The sequence below is a fragment of the Manacus candei genome, unplaced genomic scaffold, assembly GCF_025592945.1.
Source record: "Manacus candei isolate 608988 ecotype Guabito, Panama unplaced genomic scaffold, ASM2559294v1 h1tg000014l, whole genome shotgun sequence".
NCBI lineage: Eukaryota > Metazoa > Chordata > Aves > Passeriformes > Pipridae > Manacus > Manacus candei.
In genome coordinates, this window is record NW_026138062.1 from 1,303,258 (window position 1) to 1,330,548 (window position 27,291).

Sequence of the window (27,291 nt, forward strand, 5' to 3'; positions counted from 1 at the left end):
AAAGGGTGAAAGTTTACTGTATGTAATACCCCTGTGATTGACAGTCTTTTTGCCTCCTGCTTCCTAGTAGGTAGATAACGCTTGCTGTATGGGATCTTGTTTTGTAGGGTGGAAGAAGAGGGAGGACTACAACAAACACAAATAGTGGTATGTAATTTTCCCTTTCTCCTTTGTCTCTCCCTTCCTACCAATCTTAACACAGAATTTGCTCAATCATATGATGATACCTTGTACTATTTGCTGCTTTTTATAAAAACAGCACATCTTCCCAGGTTTTGTTAGTTAAATAGCTGAAGCATTTTAAGAAAGAATATAAATTAAATATTACATACAACACATAGGACACAGTGTGACTGAACTTAAACTGACGGAGTTCTATATCCCATTGTGACATCTGAAGTCCTCCAGTTATCCATTATGTTTAAAAATATTTAACAAGCTGCTGTGCGTGGAATTTTGGAGAAAACAGCTGCAATGGGGAAAGAGTAATCATCCTTCTATTTCAACTAAAATCAACTACATGCATAGAGTGTGATAACTTTTTGAAAAGCTAATGCTGTAGAACTGATACAGAACTGCCTGATTTTTGGGTCAAGTTTCATCTGTAAACTTAAATTCTAGTTGCAGAATCTTAATTAGTTTGAATGACACAAGGAAATGGTACCCAGTTGTGCATAGCACAGATTACCTAGATGTTAGAGGGAACTTTCTTGTAAAATAAAGGGGAAGATTACTATTAGATAAAGAAGTTGTATTATTTCTAAGGGTAGGACAGCACTTTCAAAATATCATGTTGTGTACTGTTTGAAGATTTCTCTCAAAAGCATACAAGTTACTCAGAAGTCATTGTCCTTTGGTTTGGGCTTTGGGGTTTTTTTGGTTGGTTGGTTGGTTGATTCTTTTTTTCTATCATAAAGCTCTCACTTCTGCTCTCTTGTTAAAAAGGTACAAATTGACAGTTTATCAGAGAGATACATAAAGCATCATAGCTGTAGTACAAAAAATAACAGGGAAAATGCTTTACCGAATTCAGTTATTAAGAGGAGTAGAGAAAAGCAAATGATGTGTCAAAAACTTGTTGCAAGAGAGTTACCATCTTCAGTAACCAATTTTTCTTTTTGTTGTTGTGGGTTGCTGGTTAAGTATTGACTGAACATGTCTTCCCAGTGAATCATTCCTAGTTTCTATGACACCCCTAAGATCTGCACAGTACAGCTACAGCAAAAACAAGTCATATTTTCAAGGTCTAAATAGCCATGATAATTAGGAAACAAAAGCTGCATTTGTATTTGCCATGATGACGGGAAAGCTTTTCCATTTCAGTTGAAAACAAGAACAAAACACAGTAAATTCTTGATAGAGTACTGAATCTGCACTCCTCTTGGTAACAGCACTTGAGGAATCACATTCTGTACATTAACTGATCTGCACAGAGTGTGTGTCAAGAAAGTAAATGGAAAAGGTAGAATAAACTTCATCTGTTTGCTATTTAGTAAAATATAATTTTGGTTTTTTTCCTGTCAGAAAAAAATGTTATAATGGATTACTTTAATCCTCAGCATGGTGGTGTTGTTTATGGGCTGAGATGATGCCTATGATCAAGATAATTCTTTTCTTTCTATTGTGGGACTAGAAACAAAGGGATTTTGTATGATCTGTCTGTGCTTGGTCCATTTAAAAGGAATGTACTGGATAGACCCTGGCTGGATGCCAGGCACCCACCAAAGCCACTCTATCACTCCCCTGTGCAGCTGGACAGGGGAAGAGAAAATATACCAGAGGGTTCATGGGTTGATATAAGGACCAGGAGTAATCACTCAGTGGATACTGTCACAGGCAAAACATACTCAGCTTGGAGATATTAATTACATATATTTTTAATCAAATAAGAGTAGGAGAATGAGAAGTAAAACAAATTTAAAAACAACTTCCTCCCATCCCTCCCTCCTTCCCTGGCTTTACCTCCTTCCCCCCCAGCATCACAGGGAGACAGGGAAGGGGGATTATGGTCAGTTCATCACAGGTTGTTCCTGCTGCTGCTCAAGCATAAGAGTCCTTCCCCTGTTCCATGTGGGGTCCCTCCCACAGGAGACAGTCCTCCATGAACTTCTCCAGTGTGCTTCCATCCCATGGGTAACAGTTCTTCATGAACTGTTTCAATGCAGGTCACTTTTCCATGGGGTGCAGTCCTTCAGCACAGCCTGCTCCAGTGTTGGTTCCCCCAGGATCATAACTCCTACCAGGAAAACCTGCTGTGCCTTGAGTTCCTCTCTCCCTGGGTCAGCACATCCCTTCCAGGGCCTTGCTCCAGCATGGGCTTCCCACAGGTTCACAGCCTCCTTCAGGCATCTACCTGCTCTGGCGTGGGTCTCCTCCATGGGTTGCAGGTGGGTGTTTGCACTCCCATTAACTCCAATTACATCCATGCAACAACTTTTTAAAAAAATTAAGTTAAATTTCTGAAAAATGTTATCACACAAGTGTTACCATCATTTCTAGTTAGCCCAACCTCAACCTTGGCCAGTGATGGGTCCATCCTGGAGCTGACTGACATTGGTTCTGTTGTACATGGAGGAAGCTTCTAGCAGCTTCTCACAGAAGCCACCCTTTTAGCTTCCCTGCTACTAAGAAAAAGCCACACAAACCAACTGCAAGAAAATACAGCCTTTTGGTGGAGGAATTCTTCCCAGACTAGGGTAAAACCTAAATTCATGTTGTCAACATGGAGCAAAACTACTTTATCATGATGGAAAATGAGTCCCCAAAGTGTATTTTATTTAAATAATAACTGCATGTTGTGGAAAAATATGAAGTAAGATGATAGAGAACTAATTAAGATGTAGAGGTTTTGTGCTGTTGGCATTTGGAAAAAAAAAAGTTAATTGCTTTTATTCTGAGATTCATAACATTACCATTAATTTTCATGATAACTTTATTGCATAGACATGACACATTGAATAGAGCTATCTGTTTGGCAGAAAGTGCATGGGCTACTAAGATGTCAAGAAAAATGGCACTTTAAAAGTTTCAAAAGGATGAATAATTACTGTGGATTAAGTTCTATTTAAGCTGGGTGCAGAGGGGTTTGCCTTTTTTCTTTTTTTTTTTTTTTAATGGAATTGTGATTCATCTGCATAATCATAAAAAAACCTTCTCTCTATGCAGTCTAGAAGACTGTCCATTATAGTTTCAAGAGTTTTTCTTGTCTTATAGTGTGGGGGCCACCACCTGCAGGTTATTCAGATGCATAATATCTTTATCTCGGTGCTGTGGATGAAAGATATTTTAATGGGAATGAGTGTGGAATAGTGATTCTTTTACCACTTGGAGTGGAGAGGAAGAGTGGCACCTGTGGTATGTTGCATGGTATCTCTGCAGCACCTAGAAATCTTCTTTAGCAGTGAAGACACCAGTATCCATTTTGGCTGAATTGTGGATGAAAGATATATGGCGCAGCATGTCAGTCTTGTATTTGCTGTTTCCTGCAAAAAAGGTTAGCAACAATCCTCCTAATGTGATGAAGTAGATGCATAATTTGCTAAGAATATAAAACCTTTTTAAGCTTTCCTATGAGTATGAATAAATACTTAGTAGCAGGTGCGTGGGTGTATTTTCTGTCATTTGCCAGATTTTTGTAGGTTTTCTGTTATAAATAATGAAATAGAACACTTAAGAATACTGAAGTGTAGACTTTGAGACTGGGTTCTTAGAGTATGAAGTTTCATATATATAAAAAATTCTTGTTCTTCAGTCATATTGAATTTTTACAATGTAAATTAGAAAGATGTTAAGGTTTGAATTGCTTCAATTACACCTGAAAACTACTATTCAGGTGTAACAAATCAGATTAATAGTAGTTCTGTGTTGATGTCTGTTTATTTTTCAGCTGGTGTACACTTTTGGCTGGCTTTCTTTGACCTATAGCTCACAAGTTTCTTGTTTTATGCCAAGTATATTTACTTTACCATGAATAGAACCATTGTTGCCTTTAAAATAATTTCTGGTGTCCTCTGTTTCTGATATTTTTTTCTCCTTGTTTCAAACTATTTATAATTCTCATTAGCAGTAGTGAGAGAAGAGATTTCTCTTGCTAAATTCTGAGATAGCATTCTGGAAGTACTGTGAAGCAAAAATTGTTAGTCATGGACTTGATGTCCAAACAAAATAGACATCAGCTGAAAAGAAACAGCCTTCTTATGCAACTACTTCCCAGGGAAGTGGAATCACCAAAATATTAGCTTTCCTGAGTTTGAAGTGAGGCAAACCTGTAGCACATGTGCGAGCAAACCCAAATCATTCTATGATTCTTCAAATCTTTGAAATAACTGCAGTCTAATTCTCCTAAAAAAAAACGAAACCAAAAGCAAAACCAGAAGATTGTGTTCGTGCTATTGCTTCCTTCATGTTACAACACTGCTGACTTTATTGAAGCTGTGTCTGACCTGCACAGCAGCGCTGGAGATGACAAGCAGGGTGATGATTCAACCTGCCTCCCTTTAGCCTCACTAAGATATAGGGCTACTTATTCATGCTCAGTGGAGAGACTGGGCCTATCAGAAGCTGATCCTTCCTAACCATCTGAGCAGTGTTAGATGTCTGTCTTAGCACCATGCTTATGGCTAAGGTATGCTAAATTATTTTTTTCACATATCCATTCAAGAAATATGTAGCTCTGAGAATTCTACTAGTTTTGTTCTTGTGACTTTTATGAATTCTTCTGCACTGTAAATATGTGTATTAAATTTTCTCTATAAAAGATATTGGAGAAAGTAATGTTTCTCTTTTCAACAGATCACCTTTTCCCCAAAGAAAAGAACTATGCACTTTATAATGGTATGTAACACAAAGAGGGATTAATGATTTTCAATAAAAGTTAGATTTCTTTACTTTATAAAGAAAAATATAAAAATATTGGGCATTATCCTTTTGCTTAAGGAACTCCATGCTATCATTTTGTTTTCTGGTCAGAAAATTGGTAGTGGTATTCCTCACAGACTATAACCTTTCCAAAGTTATCTTACACATGCTAGCCTCCTTTAAGAAGTGAAACTAGATTTTTAATGGTGAATTTTCTCCTCAATCTTTTCAAAAAACAGTTTATCTCATGTTTAATAAATTGGCAGCATGTTTCTTCAATAGTATAAAATAACCCCCCCAAAGAATAGTCCATTGTGAAAGAAGGGAAGCTTGCAGTAATGTGAAAAACAAAACAAAACAAGATTTTGTAAAATTGCAGTTTGGAAGTTGTATTGAAACCCCCAACCCAAGAGATATTGAATCATTAAAGATAACCAGTCATTTCCCTAAGGTAACTTCTCACTCAGAAATATGGGTTGTTTGATGCTCTGCAACACAGGACTCAATATTTTGGGGTTATTTTTCAGATTCTTTCTCAATTGTTCACATTAAATATTCTCAGTTTAAAACATATGTGTTCTACAATGAATTCAAACCCTACAGAACTGACCTAGAATTTAAAAGTTATTGCAGTCTCTCAACTCTCCCATTTCTTCCATCAATATGTTGTTTCTGGTCAAACTACATGGTGCTCTCTCCACTGTTTTCAAATGCCACGTAAGACGCTACTGTCAATTCCTTTTTTTTTTTCCTAAAAACATTTACTTTCAGGGACAAAACCCCCATCACTGAGGTGGAGATTTGTCTGTATATGAACACACATGGAAAGCACTTTTTTGCATATAAAGTAGCCTGACATATGTTCACTACAGAGAGCAGGACAGAACACTCTGGTCTTATGCTCTGGATTTTGAAGGGAGAAATCAACAGTATCACATGCTTGGATGAGTGATCTAGAAAAATATAGTCCTATATTGCGCTCTTCATGTACACCAAAGACTTAAATATGTAACTCTAAAATGCATCCTGAGATCTATCATCAGTTTGGTGGTTACCTGTATTCCCCCCAAAACTCAGAAAAATTATTTAGCTGGTTTTATGCATTTTGAAGAACACGTCTAATGCATGAATCCTTTATTAATCAGCCAACTTATAATACTAGATACGTAAAATACGATCATGGCATGATTTAATTAAATATTTAATACCACTTACATTATTTCTAACTGAAAAATAATGCTTATTTTATACTTTAGAGCAGAATTCAGAAGAGTTACTGAAATGTCAAAATGTAGACATGAGGGAGGTCCATGATTGAAAAAGCTTTTGCTTGTATATCTGTCCAACCTGGCTTGTCAGTACATAGCCATTTTTTTGCTAGTCCTCTGAATTCTTACCTTATTTATTTGGCCTAATAATTGTGGTTACATTATTTTCATTTGACCCACAGAGTATGGAATGTTAAACATGTTTATTAAGTGTATTAGAGTCAAATGATTTACCATGGAAACTGAAGGGTTCCTAGTCTTCATGTGATATTTTTGAAATGCATATTACTAATGACTGAGTTTATTTTACCGCCTGCCTGATACCACTGATTTTCAGTGAAGCAAAGGAGGTGAGGTGGGGTATATGGTTTTTAAAACATCACCTCTTTAAAAAGATTGAAAAATAAACTTCCTCCATCAAAGGCAAGAGGACAACTGGTTAATTTTGTAACTCGATCATTTTTTACAGTGTTGCTTATCTCCTTCGTTAAGATATCAATATCACATGACTGAATTTACAGAGGTTCTGACTGGGACTCTGCAAGTCAGTAGGAGGTGGGGCAGTCAGCTTTCTAAAAATAAGTGGCCTGATTTTTATACTTTAGGGGAATTTTCACTCAAGCAAAAAAATTGTCACTGCCAGATGGAAGCATTACTACAGCAAGGGGATGTTAACTCAGCAAGGCAAATTGTTACCATAGTAACAGGATGCTAAGCATTTTCACATAAATAAATAAATAAAATTAGACAGTATTATTTAGAGAGCTCAATGGCAAAAAAAAAAAAAAAAGGATGAGTTTTCCTTTTGGAAATGGATGTGGTTTTTTTCTACATTATACTTAAAACTTTGTTACAACACTCTCTTGCTGACAAGCTACATTGTTTTCAAACTAAATACCTTTATCAGCTGTATTCATTTTTATTCCAGAACAAATCCTGGTACTTAATCTTCATTTTTCCAGCATATTTTTACAACTATAGTAGTATAGTCCATAGGATTTGTAAACATCCTTTAGGCCTTGATAGCAGGACATGACAAACAGCAAAATTAATACTGGTGCTATAACTGCTTCTGAGTGTCCCCAACCAGTGACTGGCCTCCCAGTGTTTCTTACCACACGGAGAGAATTTCATAGAAATGTTACTACATCAAAGGGTCTCAAATTTGTTGCCAAATTTAGCTGCCAAAAAGAGGGCCAAATTAAACCTTGGAGGAGTGAAGAGTTTGTGGTACATAGGAATGTTACAGCAAGCGTACTTTAAGAAAGGAAGCAGTAGTAGTGCGTTTGTTTGCCACATGTCCAAAGATAACACCTTTACTGTTGGAGGGGTGGACTGTGGAGGTTGTGTTTTTTCTCAATGTCTTGTAAGAGTTGTTTGAGCAACACTGAAATGTGCAGAACATTTAAAAACTAATGTATTTACACAAAGCAGGGAATGGGAGGGAAGAGTAGAGCAAGGGGAGAATGTACATTTTCTTCTTTTCTTAATCATCAGATGCCACTTCTTTAAACAAAAAATTTCAACCTCCTAAATCAAGAACACAACAGGGTAAGGCTAATCTGGCAGGATTGAAGAGATGAGAGATTTCCCATCTTTAGAAATGAGAGAAAATGGAGCTTCTTTTGGCTTTTGGTATATTTGAAAAGAGTGTCCTGACAAAGGCATGAAAATGTAGAGATTTGGCACAAGGTGGTTCTTGAACTGTTTTGACACCTTGCTGGTTTATGTAGGAATTGTGGCAATTTTGTTGCCATTGGGAGCAAATTATTTTTTGTTTAATGTGTTCACCATCAATCTGAACATATGGAATATTGGTGTTGCTCCCATAGCTGGGCTCTCTTTCCTGCGAGATCACACTGTGTGTTGTATTGGCACAATCTGTTGCTATTTTAAATATTTAGATTAATGATCTAACATAATCCAACGTTTTACACTATTAATTGCTCCAGATCTGTAGAAAGGGAGACAAAGAGAAAATTATTTCCTCCAGGAAAAGTTTCTCTAGTTTGATTTTTCACTTAAAATATTTCATAGATCAGGGCCAAATAGCCTAATGCTGTTCAAGCAAGCGAAGTGTTCAGATGTGAATAATCCATGAATATACATAATAAATCATACTTAATTACATTTTGATGTCTGGGTGGAATCCAGTATGTTTTGTCAAGTCTCATAGGGAAACTGCACAGGCTATTTATGCATCATTTCATAAATTGTTTTATCACCATGCTTCATTCTGTTCTTAAGGCATGTTTTGAAGTTGACATCACTTGTTAAGACCAGCATTATATTAAAGAGGAAGCACAAATTTCAGTATAAAACCACCAAAGAATATTCCAATGAAACTTCTTCACTCAGTCTATCTGAAAATTTTTCCCTTCTTCTTGGATTTTTTTCTTTCAATATAATAAATTTCATCAATTAAGAGCCTGTTGATATTTAATTTAATATCTTTTATTTGGTAGTCTTAGATGCAACCACTAGCCTTCTTTATGGAAGAGCAGGTATTAAATTTACTAATAATTCTGCATCTGTGGTATATCAGCATAATATCCTGAGTAAATGTGGTACCTGACTGTTATAATTGTGTTAGCATTTAACAATCATAATACATAGTTGTTCTGATTCGTCATCTGTCTACAGTATGCACCCACATGCACACCTTTCAAAATGTGTAATACAGTTCCATAATGACATTCAAACCAGTTTTAGTTTTTTTGCTTACTCCTCTCATTATTTGGGATGCAGCCTTCAAAAATTTTACTTCAAAAATTTACTTTGTTATTGTCTTCTTTAAAATAGTAAGTAACTCATTTACTGTGTTTGCATAAATAGACAAAGTTAAAGATTTCAATTGTATTTCCAGCTAGGGCAAGAGCAAAATCCAGAGGAACCAAGGAAATTAAACTTTTATAAAGGCATAAAATCATGATAGATAAACAGCATTGCTACTTTAACCATTTACTAAATGCGTTTATGTGATACTGAAATGTATGAGTGCGCATTTGTCTTAGCCTACAAATCATTATTTCAGATTTTAATTTGCATGAATATTTGGTTTATTATGGTATGCATACTTATTCTTGTTAAGGTAATGCTTTGGTTCAGTAAAAAACTATTCTTTTCTTACACATGTGTAGCTTACTTCATTTATAAAAGAGGAAACAAATTAATTCAGCTGTATTTTTCATGCAGGCCTACAAACTCAAGCAAATTAAATAAAGTAGATCTGGCTGAATAATATCAGGAGGGTTTTGGATACAGATACTAGAACACGACAATGGTAGTTTTCCTTTTAATCATTGGCCATGAATCTGCGGTAAATACTACAGCTAACCTAAAACTGTGTGAAACCTTGAAGTAAAGGAGATGTCTCCCCTGAAGTATTTAGACATCTGTGTCATAAGAAGTGCCATCTCTTGGGTCAATTACTTCCCTCTCTGGGCTCCTAATCTCCAGAAATATATGGTTTCTTGGCTGAGACATAGTGGCCCTTCTATCTTGAGGCTCTCCTCCTTTTGCTGGTTGTATTAGCAGAGCATTGCTGCAAGAATCAACTAATACTTTCCCATTGTCAGTGTTTTTCTGTTCTTCATTAAATAAATTATTTCTCACAGAGCTTGATATCAGATGTTTGGGACTTCTTACTTCTGAACTTACTTGAGGGGAGTTTCTTTAGTTGTGCTCTGATAGAAACTTACTTTCTTTTGGTGTTTTACGCATGATATAGGTGACCTATTTGGTGTTATATACATGATTAAAATAGTTTGCAATGAAAATGGAGTCTCATGCATCACAAATTGTCACAATTATATTGTGTTATCTAAGATTAACACTTAAGAACCCCACTTTTACCATTTTGGAGTAAAGAAAATTTGAAACTGGAAGATTGATGATCGGTAATATTCGGGGATATTTGAGGGTGCTAGAAAGTATGTGATCTGCAGGACACTTGCATCAATAACAGTTTTGGAGTTCATGGCTCCTTTGGTGGCAGCAAGGTGGACGATGGAGGAAGCAAGGTGGGAAAGTGGGCTTATCTTTCTTTCTTTTTTTTTTCTCCTGGGAACTTAGACTCTTAAATAATATGGGTAGGTGCCACCAGAATAATTTTTATAGATATTTTTAGCTTCGGCAATAGATTTTAATTTGTGTTTTACCAGACAGTGTTCTCATCATTTGTTTGATAAATACCAACTGTTTAGTCTTCATTTGCATGGAAGATTCAGTGAAACTTTCTTGTTTATATCAAAACTACTACTTTTGCGGAAGGAATATATATCAGATAAATGTCTACATTCATGAGCTGTTTCTACTGCAAAACAAGTATGAAAGAAAATACACTTTTGTTAAATTCTGAAATTTATGTGACAACTTGGGATTTTTTTTATTCCACATTCTTTTACTATAATAAAAACAAGGCATTACTTTGTTATTTTTATAGTTATTTTTTAATTGTACCTGCTCAAACTTAATATCATCAAAATCTTACTAAGTGTTAGAGATTTAACCTAAAATATTTGTGTATGGAAGTAGTGCTCTCTTGCTCTCAAAATGTGAAACATGGGATGATAGCTTGACTGCCCTGAGTTGAAAGAAAAATTACATTTGCCTCACTGTGACACTGTTGTCTTTATTTTGTATCATCAAGCTCATTATAGGTACTTATGCTTTCAAAATGTTATAAAAGTGCATTCTCACTCACTGAGGAGCAATGCATAGAGAAGTACCTCCTTAGGAATGACACCTTGGAAACCAGGTCCAAGTTGTTGTCCAAAGAAGCTCTTCTCAGCTACCACCCCCTAACATTGAGGGGACTTAAATTCCACAGGGACAATTTCTTACCTCAAATTTTATTTCAGTGCATATCAGGAAGCACTTTCTTGTCAACAGGTTGAGGCAACCTGGTAACAAGCTTGTGACTAGGTGTGAGGAGGACTTGGCACAGTAGCACCTCCTGCACCAGGACCTCAGTGTATAGGACTCACAAAATAAGATATTCTATCAAAAATACACCTAAGGCTTTCTCTTGAAAAAAGGAGACAAGAACTGGACTGAGCTCTGTGAATTGCATAATACCGTTCCAACCATTTTGATACATTTGGGAAGACCTGAGATCCAAATCCACTGGGGGTGTTCTGAGCCACTGTACTTGCAGCTGGGTTCTGGGAGTCCAAAGATGTATTACCTCTCGAAGTGAAAAGGGTTTAGTCTAGAAGAGTTAACTAAAAAGATGGGTTAGCTGTCTGCTCTCAGGAGAGAGGCTTTGGAACTCTGAAGAGATTTTTGGTAACCATCAGATTACCTGAAGTGTCTTCTTGCAGTGTTCTGGGAGTAAGTGATTCCATCACTATCATGCTCCTGGTTCATCACTCTCACCATGTATGTTACAGACAATCTTGCTCCCTGTCTTGGGATCCTGGGGACCATTCTGGGGTTTGACAGCTGTCAGTGTTGCTGTGAATAAAGAAGGCATTGAGCAAACAATTTATGCACACAGTGCATTATTTTGACCCCACTAATAGATGACTTTGACCTAGAATTTGAGTTGACTAGCTTTTATGTTTAGGCAGTGTAAAGATGAATAGAAAAATTGACCTGATATCCCAGGTTTCAAAAGTGAGTTCCACTGTGAATCCCTCTGTTTGCCAAGCAGTCTTTGCTTAATATTTGTATCTGATAGGTTTAAATGTGGGGTAAGATCAAAACATTTAGGCATTTTATAATTCTGTGTCACAGAGCCTGCACACAGACACTGGATTAGCTGTAATTTTATTAGCTTAGGTTTTGAACCTGATGCCTAGTGCCTTGCAGGATGACAGACTTTTGGTAACTGAGTCCAATATTTCTGTTTGTCTTCTCTTCATGGAGCTCTTCACTACAGCGTATTTCTGCTTGCACAGTTTCATTAAAGTAAGACAGTAATAGCTCAAGGTTGCAAAATGTTGGAAGTCTCATGAGTTTTAAAATCCCAGACACTGTAGCTATTTTCTTCTTATTTTCCTTTTTTTTTTTTCTTACTTCATATTCTTGGAACACTTTTTTGTTTGTTGGGGTTTTTTTTAAGAATTTTACTCAGAGGAAGGCAAGTATAAGACTCCACTCTTGTGCATGAGCCATGCCAGCATCTTCAGTTGCCTCATACCAGTTTTCAGACAACAGTCTGCATTTCTTCATATCAGTCTTTCTAGAAAAATACTTTACATTTCCATTATTTCATATCTTAGACTGTAAAAAATTAGCATGAAATCAAAGTCCAAATCCTGTTCAAAACTTTTAAACAAAGACCCTATTCCTTTCTTGCTGAACCTTTGAATCGTGTGCTGAGTCAGCTAAATAGAAAAAGTGCTTCACTGTCAGAGAAAGAGTTTGATACTGAGTGTTCTTTAAAACCATCTCGTTTACATCAGTTACTAAATATGACCCTTTTCCCTGCTTAATTCAATTAAGTATTTGGAAGTGAAATGATACACCTAATGGAAAAATCAAGGTAGCTGTCTTTCAAAATACCTTTCATACTAGTAAAATAGAAGTAAGACTAAAAAAAGAAACAAAAAAAATTATCTATTTTTAAAGTCCTATTTAGCAATTTAGAAGAGAAAAAAAGCTATTTAATATTTAATATTATGCCATTTAATAATGCTATTCAAATAATTCTGATCATGTGATATTTGAAATTACTATTCGAAAACAAATACAGAAACACTCTAATGTTGCATTTATTTAATGAAATTAAAAAGCAGAGCTATCTTAGAGTATCAGCTCTCCTGCAACATTATCAAGTGAAGTTTGATAACCATAGAGGAAAAAATCTGAGCTGCACAGTTATATCTCAGATTATTCCCTGATTCAAGTGCACTGGGCATCAGATTTAACCTTTCATAGGTAATCCTATTTTGGTTATATAAATTTTGGGTTTAGGCAATTTTCTGCGAATGTCTATATGCAAGTGCACATGATATACAATTTGTAAGGAAAAGCTTCAATTATTCCCTAAATTATGGTATTTACGTACAAAATATAAAACTCTTCACTTGAGATTTACTGTCCTGTAATTTGAGATGTCAGTGATCACATTTCCTTGTGCCTTTTGAAGATATTTCACTTTAAAAGTATCAGCATGTAGTTTGTCCTAGGGTTTTATTTTTGCTTATAGTGCCCTCACCTGTAACTTAGGGCAATTGCAGAACTTTAACAGTAAAAATAACATTTATTTTCTTTGTATCTAACTGGGGAAATACCTCTCTAAATGTCTTGTTTTGACAGCCAGAAACAGCTAACATGTTCCAGCTGACTTGTATTAATTTGCAAGATTTTACTTGAAACGTCACTGTGGGTTTTAGTGTACCCTAAACACAGCTTATTTCTATGTCAAACCACAGTTCTGTGCTTTTACTCTAGAATGGAGCCTGAAAAAACTAATGAAGCAATTAATTCGCATTTCAATTTCAAGTACCGTCCTTAATTTAACAATTTATCAAGCTGTGGGACACAACAGATCAAAGTAGAAAGCATAGGGGTGGAAGAAAAAAAAATAGTCAGTGTAGTTGCATTTTTCTGATTTATTTTAGCTTTTCTTCCTTGAGTCACCTTCCCAAGTAAAATCTCCCTCTGAATTTCACACAAATGATAACCACGTCTTTCAGTAAGAGACTTCATTAAGGACATATTTCAGAAACAAGAAAACTGGGAAAGGTAACCAGTTTAGTCTAAATGGTTTTATTTGTTTTTGGGGGGTTTTTTGTAAGATCACACAGAACAATTCTCAAAATAGCCATCATTTATATCTGAACACAAACCTAAGCAGATAGGCCTGTAGGATGTAAAGGAGATAGAGTTTTCTCATTCTCAAGTTATCTTGGTTTGGTATATTGACAAATATATTATGGGCCACTTCAGTTTACATGGTGACTCCTAGTTTAGTACACAAATGCGAGGTGATAGCTGATAGAGTACAGATATTTCTCTAATTCCACAGCTGGTGAATAGGTTGCAATAGCTTCTCTTTGACAGGGGAATTTGAATCTGGCATGACCTTGCAAAATTGGGTTCTGGGATTCTCTTTCTTTGGGAACTTTTGTCTCTACAGTGTTTTTCCAGGCTATGATTCGTCAGGACCCATGTTGCCAATCTGGCTACAGAAGCAACCAGAGGCACAGTTGTGGACTGCCAGGGGAATAGAAAAATCTTGCTTTCTTCTTTTTTAAATGGAAAGTTCATTATATAAAAATTCAAGATTTCAGTTCAGTGAGAAGTGGTGTAATGAGGATAGACCCTACAGATCAATCAGTGCAACTAAAAAAGTTCAGATTTCTGCTCAATTTCCCTGCAGATTTCCTTGAATATGCCTTCCTGACAGGAGCTGACTAATGTAAGCATTCTCTTGATTAACTCTAAGAAACTGAAACCTATATCCTGTAAATCAAAGCTTTCTCCCTTGCATACCCGCACATTCTTTTCCCCTCCCTCCTTTCTCTATAAAACCCGACTTCCATTCATTTAATCCATACTAACCTCAATATTTCTGTATATTAATTTCTGCCCTGTCAACGGTGGAGTGTATAAGCTTTGCTTGTGTCCTGTTAGACGCTAGTAGGTTGTGATTAAGGACAAGTGTCAGATCTTCATGCAGATCAGACATTACCTCCCTTCATTTCAGGGAGGCAAATGAGGAATGGCTGAGAATGGATATTTGAAATTTTATATGCATTGCTTCCTGTCTTTTTATATATGTGTGTGAATATTTACGCATGGTTACTCTTCTCATCTAATACTTCAGTGTCTTGGGCCAGGACCCCACTGTGCTGAGGCTGTTCCAGGCAGTCTTTCTGTGTTTGAAAGCCAAAATTAATGGGATGCATGGGATCACAGCCAATTTAAATTTAGTTTTCACCATATGTAATCCACTACCACAAAAATAATTTAATTTACACTCTCACCTTTTTTTTTTTTTTTTTGCTTCTATTTTTACTTTTGTTCACTTCCCAGTTCTCAAGTATTAACATTATGATACAACAACTGGACAATGAAAAATAATGAAAAATGAGGACATATTTCTTTAAAGACAGCTTCTTTCAAGAAATATTTATTTCATGGTATTTTTGCTAAACTTAGGTTTTTCTTTACATCTTTCTTTTGGACTAATTTATATAAGCAACTGTTCCTTTCAGTGTCAGGTGTTATGGTTATCTTCCTCAATTCCAATATATACATTTTACCATTCTTATTTTTCTTTGTAAAACATGAGGTTATTTTAGAAATTTTGTATAAGCTACTGACTACTGTCTTATGTATGATTTATTGCAATAAACACTGGAAATTTGTATGGATACAACAGATGGAAGAGGGCTCAGTGATTTTTGGTGTCCTGTAGCATGACTGACATTATAAACTTGGGCAAGGATTTTTTGTTGGACTTCCAAAAATGGAGAATATCAGCCTTTGCAAGTGTTTGAGGTGAGTAGGTTATAATCCTAAAAGCATTGCCTTGGAAGTTAAGAGACTGCCTTTGAAAGCATTAGCCTAAGTTGAGAGACTGAAAGTTGGGGTGATAAACACATGAACATTTGCTAGCAAAGCGAGCTTTTGGATGTGATAGAAGAGTAGAAAGGTTTCTTTGGACATTTCCTGTGGAAACTATTGACCAGAGCAAACCGAGTATGATTTCTCTTCAAAAGACTATTTTAAAAAGGAAATTAATTTGCAAGCATCCAACTTAAGAACAAGATATTTCTTACAGATGAACAGGGAAAAAATCATATTCCTTTGGATTTAAATCTAAAATAACAGCGGGTTTTTTAATGCTCATGTGTGTCTACCAGTGTAGCTACAACTTCTATGATAGACCATTGAGTGGAGCCCCCAATTTTGATGGTGTTTGAGCTGCAGCAAATTTTGTTTCTTCTTTTAATGAGCATTGTTACAACTAGCCTAATGATAACTTCCTGTAGAATATGTCTTTAAGGGCATGACTTCTGTGATGTCTCAAAAAAATAGTAACTTTATTTTAAAAGCATCAAAAAAATTTAAAAGTCTGATCCTGGAAATATGACAGAAACTTCTAATTACTTTTTCTTTTTACAAGGAAACTTTTTATTTTTGGCAAATCAAAATTAATTTGTTTTTAAGTTCCAAACCTTCCATTAATTTAATCCTTTACTAAAACATTTTTAGTGTCTGTAGGAAATTCATGAATTTAGAGAAGATCTAGCAAAGGATTCTGTTATTGAAAACACATCAGACATAATAACTGCTTTCATAGTTCTCTTGGTATATCAAAATAATGCATTTCAGCAAGACATTGGACTAGTTAATAACAGTCTTTAAAAAATAGTGTATTCCAGTTTTCACTTCTCTTCCTGAACAAATAAATTTGAATTCACCTACTTCTGTTTCTGATTTCTTTGACTACCCCTTCCTGGAAATGGTGCTATGTGATGACCAAATATATTAGCAAACTAACTTTTCCCAAGTACAAGCAGGGGTTTTGTGCCTACTTTTTAGGACTTTAATTATATTTACTTTTAAATTCCAGGAAAATTTAATTTTTCAGCATAATTATTTACAGTATATTAAGTGAAGTTCACCTTCTGAAATTAACAACATGTTCTTTCTTTTTCCCCTCACCTCTTAAAAATATTTAATGAGCAATTTCTTATGCAATACAGAACATTGTGTTTTTACTATGTATGTTTTGATGTTAAGGTAACCATAAACCATTCTCAGCTATAGCTTCTTACAGAAGGAAATAATTTTTCCTGCGTATATCTTTTAACTTTTATTTGAATGTGGTGTGCTTTATGCAATAAATTCTCATAAATATATCTGATTTACATAAACAGTTATTTTGTAAGCAATCCTTAAAAAAAACCATTCATTAATAATAAGCCCTAATTATCAGATACTAAAAAACATTCCAAAAAGATCTGTTATAAAATTTTAAACCTGCATATTAAATGTCCAATGATTTGAAAACAAACAAACAAAACATGTAAAACAGGAAACAGTTAGTTTTGGCTAATTGTTTATTCATTAGTGCCAAACTTTTGAGGCAAATGTTGAGAAGACCAACGTGTGTTTCTCATCAGCTCAATTTCTACATATATAACTGTGAGTGTATTACTCTGCTTCCCTGTGTAAATAAAAAGGATTCACTTAATGGTCAACCTCATTATCATCAGAGTATTTGAATCCATCATTTGTTTTCAAGTGCTCTGCACACAGGTTTAAAGAAAACCTTTCTGATATGCTTTATTTCAAATAGTCTGCAATAAGTTTTAAACCACAAGTTCTTGCTCTCTGTATACCTATATTTTGTGAAATGTAAAATCTCAATATAACTGTCTGATGAAAGTCTCTGACATTCCTTCCAGTTCATGGTATAAGATATTGAGAGTGAGCTCAAAGGTAAGATATTCTCACATGGTCACCAATATGCGTGAAGTCATCAATTATGTGCAGATTATCTTAATCCAGAAGCATACATAACTCAGCAAGGTCATTCTGAATCTCTAGTAAAATAAGGCAGTTCTTCTTAGAGCTATTTGCAGTCTCATTTTAATTATTTTGAGGAAATATCCCTCAAATGAAAATTTAGTTTTGTTCTCAAACTGTTAAGATTAGATGTAAGCAGAGCCTTTTAAACACTGGTTTTAATCCACATGCGCTGCCTCCTCTCTTTCATTTTCTGTAAATCAAACTTGAGCTGACTTTAGAAATTCCAAACACTTTCAACTATGCTTCAACCTGAGTGGAAATTTCTCTGACAAATATTTGGACTCAAACTATTTTTAAAAAAATCTAATATCTTACAAATGAAAATATATTTTTATATATAAAGGCTCTATCAAATTAAGAAGCTTTGGTATTATTTGAAAGGGATAGCATAATAAACAACCTTCTCCTTGAGGATGATATTTTAAAACCAATTATACTAGGTTATATTTGCAAACCTCATTTCTGAATTATGCTATATTCTTACTTTCCATCACTGGGAAACTATTTTCTTCATGGTTTTGAGTAGCTATTATTTACTTCTTCTTTATTCCTTAGGTTTTCCCTACAATCTTCCCTTTTTGCCCTACTTTTATCTATATTACTTAAGACAAATTGCATATTATTACTTCATCACAGGCTGGGGTCAGAGGTCCAAGGATTTAAACACACACCCTCTTTAGGAGGAAGATGCCACAAATCTTTACTTCATTGTTGAAGCCATTTCTTAATATGTCAGTTATTTCAGCATAGGTAATTTTTGGACATAAATTTCCACTGGCCTCTGTTAAACTAACAAAGCTCTGACCCATCCCAACAGAAGGGGAGAAACTATACATAAAGTATTTAATTATGCTTTTCCCATAATTCTTGTTGCACAAATAAATTTGCAAGCTGAAATAACAAGCAGGTCTTCCTCCACTGCCTCGCTGGAGATAAACATTTTTAAATGCATTCAAAATAAATTTGGAGTACTGTAATTTGAAAATATTTTGGGTCTGATCTTTCAAAATCATTGACATTTTGCCATTGATTCCATGAAAAGTCACTTCACCAGTGCTATTGCTGTAATAAAAATAAGTACTTATTATAAAGTGGGCTGGCACGAAAGAGGTTCTCAGCATCATGACAAATATAAATATGCAGTTTCTCTGTGTCTCACACAACCCAGTCGTTGAATCCGAGTGTTTGAAACAATTGGGAAAACAGGTCAGTGAACAACTCAATACAGTCATAGAATCATAGAATCATTAAGGTTGGAAAAGACCTCTCCAGGACTGTCAAGTCCAACTTTTGGCCAATCACCACCTTGTCAACCAAACCATAGCACTAATTCCATGTCCAATCATTTCTTGAACATTTCCCGGGATGATGACTTCACCATCTCCCTGGCCAGCCCATTCCAATGCTTAGTCACCCTTTCAGTGAAAAAACTCTTCCTGATGTCCAAATCAAACCTTCCCTAGTGCAGTTTGAGGCAATTTCCTCTTATCCCATCACTATTTGCCTACCCCCTCCTTGCTAAAACCTCCTTTCAGGTAGTTGTAGAGAGCGATAAAGTCTCTCTCCCTGTGCCCCGTTTTATGAGGGAAAGACTGTGGATGTTGTCTACCTGGACAGCATCTACCCACAACATTCTGCTGGAAAGACTGGAAGTCCATGGCTTGGACAGATGGACTCTTTGTTGTGTTGAAAACTGACTTGATGGCTGGGCCCAGAAAGTGGTGGTGAGTGCTGCTACACCCAGTCGGTGTAGCAGCTTTGGGTTCCCCAAAGCTCAGTATTGGGACCAGCCCTGTTTAATAGCTTTATCAACGATCTGTACGAGGGGATTAAATGCACCCTAAATCAGTTTGCAGACAAGACTAAGCTGAGTGGGAAGCGTGTAAACATTCTTTCTAGTTTATAGTCAAGGCTTTCTTCCATAGGTTGTTTAGAGTGATTCACTAAACCTGTCATTCATACTTACTTTTTCAATGACATCATCTTTGAAGAAAGAGTGGAAAGAAAATTTGATCTGATTATTACTTCAGTTTGTAAGACTAATTAGCCCTCAACTACGTCGTGGCTTCTTCTAGATATTTCGTTTATTTAACCATGGGAGAGGACTTTTATGCTAATCAGAACTAGAGGTCACCAACTCCTATGTTCTTCACTGCTCATAGTCTTTTTTCCTTTTTGGGACTTCTGAGTAGGTCTTTGGGACTGTGAGTAGCTCTTCACAGGTCCCTGCTGCCAGCAGTCATAATATAATCTGAAAAGAAGCATTACAGAGAAAACTATAAATGCATGTCTGAATGCATTAATAGCTTACTAAAGTCAGGTACTACATAGGAAGGCCAAATTAGGACCACGGAACCACAGATCTTCACAGGACTTGTCACATGGAAAGGCAACAGTTCTAGCACCAATTCTGAGTGACCTCCAGTGCAGAGATCATACAGTTACAAGCCTTGTACTTCAGAAGTCATGATTCAGAATTGGGTCTGACGACTCTATATCTTCTCATAAAGCTCAGAGCAGATACAGGGTAAATCATGATCATTTGCTTTAACATTTATTTTTCAGGTTTGCTTTCTAATAGGAACTTAGTAGCTGATCTAGTAATGCACACAATGTTGAACATTTGTGAAGGTATTACAACAGCCTGAAAATTCCTTCAGTCCATAACACCTTCTTTCTCTCAATACAAGTCTTTAAATTTTCCTGTATCCTGGCACTGCCTTTGAAATAGCCTCACTATTTGCATGATGCTGTCTCTTTACAAAGAATCTCTGAAAATTCCTTGAAGTAGGTTTGCATTGATTTAAAAAAATGTCACTCAGTTATTTAAAATGTTTATGAAGTCCTTGTGATAGAACATTAGTCATAGACTTCCAGTAACAATAACAGCTGTGCTAACAGTTCCCAGACTAACATACAAACTGTAGAAGTTCAAGTATGCAAGGCAACCACCTCTTAGAGAGCACTAGCATTTTAATAAAATATACAAAGCTTTTATAAAATTATCCATCTGGAAGGACTTATGTTCTTTGTGGCCTCACATTCCTCTTCCCTGTCCACCAGCACTGTGACTACGGGGCAAGCAGGATCAGCATCGTGACCTAGCATATTAACTAATACCACCTTTTCTGTTGGATCAGTGAGCTGCTCCTACTCCCACTAAAGCTGTTGGTTATTGGAAGAGGGAAGCAGTGCTCAACTAAGGGAGCTGAATAGTAGTGGTTAGATCATCATAAAGTGATCGGGAACTGAATGCCTATCTAAACAGGCACAGAGCAAATGCAAAGAGAAATGTGCTCTTGGCTGAGACCTTTTGTCTCCACAGAACAACCATGTCTGCTGTGTCCAGCAATTTGCATTTCTATACCTCTAGTGACTTTTAAAACAAGAGATGGATCCCTATTCTTGGTTCTTTATTGCTGAACTATACTCATTGCTTCTTTCAGAATTTCAAAACTGAGCATAAGTTACATAAGAGGGGAAAAGGTGTCTGCACATATGGAGTGTCTTGGTGGGACTATTCACTAACTAATCACTGACATTTCTTTTGTACATCTTACTGACATCAACATGGCAATTCATTTTGCTTCTAGTACGCCATTATAGACAAGAAGTTAGGAATGGCTAGACGTTTCCAAATTGCCTGTCAACCTTTTAATTTGTAGCTCTTGAGGTTTTTTACGGTTAAGACACTTGCTGTGAATTTTTCTCATTAAAACGGCTTCTAACACAGGTAGCTGACAGTATTACTTGAATTTACACCTTTCATTTCAATGTTTTGTCAGAAAAAAGGATTTGTTCATTTTCTGCTAACTAAAATATAAGTCTTTTGAATGCTAACATATTAAACTTTGCATTCAAATAAGATTTTATTTGAACCCAAGAAACATAATTTTTCAGCAACAATTGGAGAATAATGTTGAAAGTCAATTCCTTCTGTGGCAAAAATGTTGTTGATATTTATTTTATGATATTGAAAATAATGCCTTTTTACAGGCAGCCTGGGCTGCAGTTGAGCTTTTCATAAATGAACAGCGAATGAGATGCCCTGATTTTTGTGTAACTAATTTAAATTAGCTTTAAAGCAGTGTTGACTCCACCTATAATAGTTGCAATGTTGTCACCCCTGAACATTAGTTCCTTTCAAGCATTTTTTCTTTTAACACCTGTTTGTTTACTAAAATCAAAATAATCATTTTCTCGCATGACTTCTAAACATGAAGTTTTAGTTATTAGAGTGCAAAGACGGTTTCCCTGTCAACCAAAATCATTCATTTTGTGAACAAAATTTTTTTCATCTGTAGTGATGAAAAGAAATTTTAGGTTTTTTTTGGCAATAGTGATATAAACTACCCTGGAATTGTTTGTATTTTTCCACCTGGCATTTACAGCGAAAGCCTTCTCTGGAGGTTGTGCTCAGAACCTTCTTTGTTACTTTAAATATTAGAGCTTAGTTAACTTTTCCTGCCATAATGCACAGCTGATACAGAATAAAATAATGCTGATTTTTTAATATAGCCTCTGCAGTTACAGACCTACTTGCTTTGAACTATAGATACAATGAGAGATCTTAGCTACACACCCTTTGCAGACAGAGGGAATTTGGGAATTGCAGTTTACAGATCAGACAATGATAAGGGACACTCTATTTCTCCTGTTCATTCTGTAGCCCTGTGCAGCAAATACCTCATAAGAGAGGAGAGTAGTGGGTTAGGTTAGTAGCCTTGTGACAAAGGAGAGGTTTCCCAGCTTTCAGTTCCTGTTGCTGGGGCAGTTCTTTACCCTGCCCAGTGAGTGGGTCATCCTTAGAGGATGAGTGAATAATTTACAGGATTTAGAATGCTAAAGGGAAAGGCAAGGCTTGTGGGTAGAGGGAAAAAGCAAGAGAGAGCAAAAAATTGGAGGTTGGAGGTAGAAGGTAGTGAGATAAAAAATACATAAATAATTTCTGGCACTGTTAAGTACTAGAAGCCCATCTGATGGCATGTGATTCACAAAGATTAATAACTCGGGAGATTAATTAAATATTACCTAATTAAACAAGAGCACAATAATCCTCAAAGGCTGTATATCATTTTTACTGCTCAGGATAGTAAAAAAATAAAATGAAAATAAATCATTAGTATTGTCCCTTAATCCCCAAGATCTTCTTACGATGAATCTAGCATCTCCAGATGTTCTATTGAAAATGACTCTTGCAAGATTTGAATGCAATTATTTCCACAGGAAATTATTTAGCTAAAATAGATGTAGCTAATGCATTTTAATTTCTCTCTGTACATTTCATTTGAATATCTTCCTAATGTATCTACAGAAAGTTAGGACATTTATGGCCATTTAAACACAAGGACAATTTGACTGTGCTAAGCAAACCAATGTTCTCTCTCCTGTTTCATACCAAAATGATGACCTTAAAGGTCTTTTCCAACCTAAATAATTCTATGTTTCAACACAAAAATGACACAGTGCCAACTGCAACTTGGCACAACATGAGCACTCAGAGCCTGCTTCATGGCTTCTCTGAACCTGCCCTTCAGCAGAGCCCTTCTGCAGTACCTCTCACACCCAGGATGAGAAAGACAGAGATCCAGAAAAGAAGAGAAGGAATAGTTAGCAAAATACAGGGTAGAAAGTATGAAGGTAACCTCTCTGAAGATTGTACAAAATAAGCTTGCAAAATCTTCACCTGGATTATGAAAAAGACACAGCTATTGAACCTAAACTGGGCAGAGAAGGGAGAATTCTGCGTATGTCGCTGCACGCAAAAAAGTTCCTGTTCTATCAGAGCTGTTGAATGCTTCTCTTGTGTTTCAACTAGGAGCATGGATTTATTTATGATTGGTAGAGGGTGATAAACATTTTCCAAAGACTGGGTGGGTGTTTGTCTCCTTTGGACAGGAGCCTAAATTCCAGACTCCTAGTGATGAAATTTAGGTGAACTCAATCTAGCCCTTTGCATCTTTTGTTGTTATAAATTTATGTCAACAGGGAATCTGAGTCCTCAAAGAGCTCTTACTGCTTGTATATATTATATGTACATTATTGCATGATCTGCCACCCCATATTCACACAGCATTTTGTTTGTAATATTTCCTTGATTAGATGATGATTTCTTAATGGGTCATAATAAACAAGGGGGATTTTTCAAAAATTTGAGCAATATTAGCATTGTTTAGCATTGTTTAGACCTTGAGTTGAATCAGTAGTACACAAAGCACGAAGGATTTATCTTTGATCCTGTTGTGAGGAAACTGTAGTACATAATAATGTGTTTTCGATGAATTTAAGCATTATTGTTGCTCTTTGTGTCACCTGCTGGTTAGAGTGTAAGGAATAGGGTAACATTTCACTGACTCTAATGCTCAATTTCTGAATGAGATTGTATTACCTTGCCTTTTGTGTTTACTGTTTGTCATAAAAAACCAAGTAGTTTCAACTGGAAAGTAATCAGTTAAGGTAACATTACAAGAAAATTAGGCTGTTCTTATCTATGATCTTGGTTTTTAAAGAATGTATATGAATTTCTTTCATTTTTACTCATAAAATTTTATTTTTCTAAATGTCTGGTTTAGGGATTTTGTTCTTTTATTTGTCTATGTTGTGGGGAGAGGGTAAGCAAAGAAGTTACCTCTAATTGACAATAATATTGAGTGTGTCAAAGAGAAAACTATTCTTTGTCTCTTAAAATCTACCTACTCTTCTTCAGACTTCATTTCATTTCCTGTATTAGTAATTGTAATTACCACAAAACTAAGACACCAGTGAGAATATGGTCCTATTTATACTTAAGTTAGCTAGTCTGTACAGTCTAACTCACATTAAAGGAAGCACATCAAAAATTTACAAATGTTCTGATGCTGGCAACTGCACTGATTTCCTCCTAACATTTTTGTATTGCAGGACAAAACTACTAGTAGGATGGATAGCTGATGAAAGCAGAAATGTTTAGCAAATGGAGATCACCAGCAGACTGGAGGCTTTGTCTTGTCATAGTCATTCCAGAGGTTCAGTCCTTGCGCTAGGTACCACATATACTGAGCAGTGTGAGAGCCTCCTCCAAAGCCACACAGATGATAGTCATCAGTTACAACACTGTGGGAGGAGTTCAGTGTTATCCAAAGGAAAGCTCCACCATAAAAGAGAGCATAGGATTTGATTATAAGGGATCCAAAACAAGTTTATTAACAATTCAATAATAACACAGACTGAATCTTGACAATATGCAAAGACTGGGATTTTTTGGTAGCATGACAAAGTTAACAAAACCAGAGGAATGAAACAGAGTAAGGCGAGGATTAATGGTGCAGCACACCAAATAGAAAAAAAGGGGACAGAGAAAATATGTTTTGGGAAAAGTCAGTTTCTTGTCATTAATTTCCATTTGAAAACTGAGTATCCACAAGGATATTTTGGAAAAATAGAGGGACTTTTTCTTGCAATTCTGTGTTCATCTGGAGCAGAGCAATCCAGAGCAGGGCAGTATCGCTAGCTTGCCTTAAAATCAAATGAAGTTAAAATTCATTTTAACTAAGGCAATACCAACACTTTAATGTTTAGAAGGAATGAACTCATCTCTTGGATCTCAACTAAATAAGGTATAATGTTTAATTTTGTGGCAGAGCAGCATCAAGATTATTTTTTTAATAGTTGACTTAGTTCGATGAATAAAATTAGCATCAAACACATACAAAAGGACAATTAATTATATAGTATTTTAATAAAAAAGGCTTTAAAATGGAATATTCTTTCAAATTCAGAGTATGTGAAAATGGCTGATGTTTTTCTTTTCTCTCTCAAGATGTCTTGCAAGCTGGGACTAATACTTTCATTCCACTTCCTCACTCACACCCAAAAAGCCCATCATTAACAATTATCTTCCCACTCATCTGCAGAGAAACAGTGGAAGAAATAGGCCTCAACAAAAAGATGCCAACACTACCATTAATTTCTGTTAGCTAGATAATAAATCTCTAATTATTTTTAAGGATGAGATCACAATGGGAGCTCCTGTATGTAACAAAGTACATGTACACTAGATTTTGTTAATATGCTAGAACATTCAGTAAGTGTATTGAGAATAGAAGGGAGATCTGTCTTGGGATGTGTTCAGGCATCACTGAATAACCAGGAGAAATGATCAGAGCTACCATACAAAATATTAAAGTTCTAGCAGATATAATTGAATGCATGAAATTTGGTAATCCCTGATAATTTATAGTGTTTCAGTGCCTCACATTAGAACTGTTTTACATAATCTTTTAATTAGCTTTCTTTTTGGCTTTTGTGAAAGAATTTAAATGGCCTAAAAATTTCTGATGAGCATGAGCATTACAAAAAGGGAAAAAAAGGAAATCCAGGATATTTCAGCTGACACTGGAATACAGAAAGCCTAGTTCAAACAATGACTTATTATATACTGAAAACTGATAACTTTTTTAATACCTTTGAAAATGTCTTTTCTATAAAAATTATCTCAATTTTTTTTTGTTGGTATTAACCCCTATAGGAACTTAAATACTTTACAGTGTTTGAAGCATCAGAATTGTATTTCAAACAGGCAGAATTAGGCTTATGAATCTAAAGGCTACTTTTAGAGTCAGTGAAAGAAGACTGAGATCTTGCATTTGGCAACACAGAACTTGTGTTGGATAAATGCCTCTACATGCAGGGTACTCAATACCACTGTGAAGATCCCTGTTAACTGAAACTTTCTGATATTTCAAGTTTAGGTAACAATCTTATGAATGGCATTTGCCCAGCAAATCCACTAGTCTTTTCTAATTTTTGTATGAGAACAAAAGGTCCTAGTTTTTGTTTGGAGAGGATCAAAAAAAGGCACAGCAAGGCTTCTCCTTGAACAATCTCCATATCTTTCCTTGAAAATTACATTATTCCTTCTTTATTCTTGAAGTTTTTAGTGATTATTGAAATTGCTAAAATATTTGCTTTAACTTTGCTATATATGCTAAGTTATGATACAGATTTGCATTTTAGTAAGACCAAATTTGTTGATGGGTAACTGTATGATACTCAAAATTATTTTTCTTCTAAAATACAGAAATATAACTTTTCTGGTATTTTCCTCATATACTATTATTTTCATAGGCCAAAAATGACCAATTTATTTTTCAGTCTGCAAAAGACATTTTTTTCAAAAAGGCTTTTCTGTAGCTTCATTTATTTTCTTGAATACTTGGAATGAAGAAAACTGTCCTCATTCGGTATTAATAGATTTGACATTTGCTTAGATCACTAAATTGGTCATAGATTTCTTTGAATAGCATCCTAATTTATATTATTGTCTACTCTCGCATTCCTGTGTTTTCACGTGTTTCAGTATATATATGTAATATACTTTTCCTTTCTTTATCCTTGTAGTAAAAAACTTCCGAGGACTTTTAAAGATACATTTTATCCTATGCCCTTCCATCTTGTACCTATCTTTTCATTTACATTTGCTCTTGATAGACTATCTGAAGTTTTGTTTTCTAGAGTCCAATCTTACATTTCACCTTTAGCAGTAGGAAAATCGTATGTATCTGTGTGTTTTATGTATAAATCTATGTCTTTCTAAAATATAATTATTAAATAAATATTTTTAAGTAAGAGTATAAGAAATTATTTTGTGTGATAATCTTTGGAGAAATTGTTTGAGCTTGAGAACTAAGTT

At 35.4% G+C, this 27,291-nt stretch overlaps 1 protein-coding gene across 3 annotated transcripts in view; it reads left to right on the top strand.

Annotated features, from left to right (window-relative positions):
- The window catches only part of FGF14 (fibroblast growth factor 14), a 391,737-nt gene that overhangs the window by 233,075 nt on the left and 131,371 nt on the right, over positions 1-27,291 (top strand). Inside the window, exon 2 of one of the 3 annotated variants that reach the window (XM_051780672.1) lies at positions 108-147. The exons of the other annotated variants lie outside the window; for them this stretch is intronic. The gene's annotated coding sequence lies outside the window, so the exon portion shown is untranslated. The remainder of the gene's footprint in view (positions 1-107; positions 148-27,291) is intronic. 3 annotated transcript variants of the gene reach the window in all.